Here is a 4,843-nt window from a genome sequence, read left to right as displayed (position 1 = left end):
ACCAATGAAGCACAGACAGTTTGAAATATCAACGAAGTGTTTGGGAAGGATGTGGCTAATGAACACACAGTACATCGCTGGTTTGAGAAGTTCCATTCTGGTGATTTTAATCTTGAAAAGGAGCCACGTGGGCGACCTGAGACCAAGGTGGATAATGATGAGCTGAAAGCTGTAGTGGAAATGAATCCACCTCAAACTACATGTGACTTAGCAGCAAGGTTTGATGTTACTCTTCCAACAATATTGGAACATTTGAAATAAATCAGCAAGGTAAAGAAGCTGGATAATTCCGCATGAATTAAACAAGCATCAGAAGAGACATCCTTCGACATAAAGGCAAATCATTTCTACACCATACTGTTTTGCATGATGAAAAATGGATTCTTTTTGACAATTGCAAGCATTCAGTACAATGATTGGATAAAGACGAAATGCCAAAACACAGTCCAAAATCGAATATTCATCAAAAAAGCTAATGGTGTCTGTTTGGTGGTCCCGCACTGATATTATCCACTGTAGCTTGATGAGACCTGGCCAGTCGATCACAGCGGATGTCTACTTCAACCAATTGGACAAAATGATGAGGATGCTTGAGATTAAGCAGCCGAGATTGGTTAACAGAGACAGACCAATGCTCTTACAAGACAACGCTGGACCACATGTCTCACAAATAATGCTATTCAAACTATAGTGGCTGCACTTGGAAACTCTCTGTCATCCACCATATTCACCAGACCCTGTACCACCTGATTACCACTTCTTCCAGGCTTTGGACCACTTCTTTCAAGGAAAAATACTCAATTCTCAACAAGCTGTGGGAAATGCCTTTTGCGATTTCATCGCCACTTGCTCTCCAGGCGTCTTCACTGCCAGCATAAGCAAGCTACTATTGAGATGGCAAGTGCAGGGGTAGGGGATGGGTATATTTGCACCTAATGGGTGTGTTGTGCACTGTATGGGGGATGGACACGCTTGAAGCTCTGACTCAGGTGAGGCAAAGGCAATATTGTGTAACCTAAACATTTGTACCCCCATAATATGCTGAAATAAAAAAAGATGGCAAAACTGTTGAAAGTTTAGGTGCGTACTTTGATTAATTGTACTGCTTCTTGTTTCAGATATAATGAACTACATTTTTTATTTGAAATCGGATATTTCATATTAAATGTCCTAATTAAATTATATATGTATAATCTCCTAAGTGGAAGCATGCTTTTCTGAAGAACAAATACATTTCCTTATTTCATTCATTGTTTCATGGAATATTCACCATATGCCAGTTAATGTACTAGGTACTAGAGATACAGATATTGTCCCAGGCCTCTAGGTGCTTCATTCACAGCCCACAAATTTTTTAAAATACCTTGGGTTGCCTTCGGATTATTGGCTACTGATGCGATATATTCATTGAAAATACCCTGTCATCCAGCAGTCCCACTATGGATATTTATCTAAAGGAAATGTAATCAGCATGTCAAAGAGATAACTGCACTCCCATGTTCATTGCAGCATTATGTGCACTAGCCAAGATATCGATAATCATGGAATTATCAATGATGTGTCCATAAGTGTCCATCAATGGATGAATGAATAAAGAAAATGTGGCATATATACACATGGAATATTATTTAGCCTTAAAATGTAAAGAAGTCCTGCCATTTATGACAACATGGATGGACCTGGAGAACATTATGTCAAAGCGGAATAAGCCAGACACAAAAATACAAATACCACGTGATCTCACTTATATGTGAAATCGAAAAAAGTCACATTCATAGAAGCAGAGAGTAGAATAATGGTTACTAGGGGCTGAGGTGGGGGCTGGTTGGGTAAAAAAAAAGGAAATTCAAAGCTGATTGGGAAAGTTATTTGCACATTCAGCTGAAAGCCTGAGCGGGGGAAAAAAAAAAGTACAGGCAGGCTCTCTAATCAAATGCACGCAAACACATCATTTTGTCAAAAGCCTATCTATGGGTCTGTCTTAAAATTGATGCCCCACACTGACCTAATGGCAACAGAAAAAAAGATAAGTTGCTGTCCCATATCCAGTGCTGAGTGTTATCTTGACAATATCACTCATTTTTGACTTTGCACATGTTCTCAGAGACAGTAAATTGGGGATAATTGTGCGCAGTGTTCAATATGCTCTCTATTCAGTGTGAACCCTGCACAAATAAACACTGAATGTCTTTCACTTGGATAAGGATGATCATCACAGTCAGCAGACCCAAATGCAATGCTCTGAAAACTCAAGAGCCCAGTTGGATCTGAGAATTTGGAAGCTCTGATAATAATTTTCCCAGACAAATTTGTCCTCTCTGAATACAGGGTTGATGGTGAAACTATAAAGAAAACTAAACTGTCTAGTCTCTTTCTCACAATTTACATAACTGGAAATGAAACACTAGGATTAAGCTCAAGCATCTTGTATTTTTTCTGTCCAAATAATTATTTGTTTTGGATGATACAAATGTTATATACTCATTTATATAAGGTGCATGGTTTCAGGTAGTATTTATAATTTGATAAAGGTCAATAAGAACCACTTAATTAGACATTTTACTAGTTTTCTATGTCACCTTTCTAGTATTTTTATATGTAACTTTTACAGACTTGACAGATACTAATTGAAAACATTTAAAGTATACAATTTGATAAGTGTTGACTTACATGTATACACGTGGGAAATCATTATCTCAGCTAATATAATGAACATATTATTCAAACTCAAAAGCTTATTCTGTAATTCTTCTCTCTGCTCCTCCCCACCAACCCATTCTCCAACCACAAGCAACCACTGATTTACTTTCTGACACTACAGACTAGTTTGCATTTTCTAGCGTTTTACATAAATAGAATCATATACTATGTACTTTTGTAGTCTGGCTCCTTTCATTCAACATAATTATTTTGAGATCCATCTATTTTTTTGCATATAGACAATGTTTGTTTTCTTCTTGGTCAGTAGTGCTCTATTATATGGATAAAACAAAATTTATCCTTTTTGCTATTGGTGGACATTTGAGTTATTTTCAGTTTTTTGCTATTACAAATAGAGCTGCTGTGAACATATGTGTACAAATCTTTATATGAACATATGCTATTGATTCCCTTAGGTAAAATCCGAGGAAAGGAATGTCTGGGTCATGTGATCAGTATATGTTTAGTATTTTAAGAAATTGCCAAACTGTTTTCCAAGGTGGTTGCGCCATTTTACATTTCTATCACAGGTGTATAAAAGTTCCAATTCCTCTACATTTTTACCAACACTTGGTTAGGTTGAGCCCTTTTTAATTTCAGACACTTTAATAGGTATCAGTGGCATTTCATTAGTGTTTTAAATTGCATTTTTCTAATAACTAATTATGGTGGACACCTTTCATGTGCTTATTTGCCATCTTTACATATTTAAATCTTTTGCCCATTTTTTGATTAGATGTTTTGTTTTCTTATTATTTAGTTTCGAGAGGTTCTTTATATAGTCTTGTTTGAAGTCTTTTAGAGGATATTATTTGCACATTTATATATATATGTATAATGCTTGTATATTTTATATATATCCTTTCACTCTCTTAGGAATGTCTTTCAGAGAGGGAATTCTTTTTTTTTTTTTTTTTTGAGACAGAATTTCACCCTGTCACTCTGGGTAGAGTGCAGTGACATCATCGTAGCTCACTGCAACCTCAAACTCCTGGGCTCAAGGAATTCTCTTGCCTCAGCCTCCTGAGCAGTCGTCCAGCTATTTTTTCTGTTTTTGGTAGAGATGGGGATCTCTTTCTCAGGCTGGTCTCAAACTCCTGAGCTCAAGCAATCCTCCTGCCTTGGCCTCCCAAGTGCTGGGATTATAGGCGTGAGCCACCACACCCGGCCCTAGAATTCTTTATTTTGATGAAGTGCTTCATATAACTTATTTCTTTTGTAGTTATAATTTTGGTATACCTTAGAAGAAATCTCTTTAACCTAAAGTCACAGAAATTTTTTGTAATGTTTCCATTCATAAGTTTTATAGTTTTTGGTTTTACATTTATTCTATTATTTAAGTTTTTTATGTGCATGGTTTAAGGTATAAATTGATATTTATTTGTTGCATATGAATATAGAATTATTCAAGCACTGTTTGTTTAAGACCTATCCTTTCTCCTTGGAATTGTCTTTACACCTTTGTCAAATCAATAAACCATGTATGTATTTATTTTGACTCAATATATCGAGTTATATTACTCGTATCTCCAAGTTCTGGCCTCATATAATGACTGGGGAAGTATTCTCACCTCCTCTATTTTCTGAAACAATTTCTGTTAGGGATTTATTGTTTATGTCTTAAATTTTGACAGAGTCTACCGGTGAAGCTTTCTGGGCCTGGAATTCTCTTTGTGGAAATAATTTTAATTATTAAATTAAATTACTTTAGTAGATCTAGAGTTATTCATACTTTCTATTTTTCTTACATCATTTTTGATATTTGTAACGTGTGAATTCCCTTTTTTTAAAACCCATCTCTCTAGGGGTTTATTCATTTTATTAATTTTTGTCAAAGAAACAGTTTTGGTTTTATAGTTGTTCTTTATTTTTGTGTGTGTGTGTGTGTGTGTGTTTTTATTTCAGTATATTATGGGGGTACAGTTGTTTAGGTTATGTATGTTGCCCTTGCCTCCCCACTCCCCCCGCAGTCCGAGTTTCAAGTGTGCCCATCCCTTGGATGGTGTGCATTGCACTCTTTGTGCATGCAAATACCCGTCCCCTCCTCCCTGCTCCCCCTTCCCCCCTCCCCCTGCCCGACATCCAATAGATGTTATTCTTATATATACACTTATGTGTTTATCAGTTAATACCAATTTGATGG

This window comes from Propithecus coquereli, unplaced genomic scaffold (genome assembly GCF_000956105.1).
Source record: "Propithecus coquereli isolate 6110/MARCELLA unplaced genomic scaffold, Pcoq_1.0 Scaffold214, whole genome shotgun sequence".
NCBI classification, from domain to species: domain Eukaryota; kingdom Metazoa; phylum Chordata; class Mammalia; order Primates; family Indriidae; genus Propithecus; species Propithecus coquereli.
The sequence above is the reverse complement of the archived record's forward strand: the minus strand, read 5'-3'. Positions refer to the sequence as shown.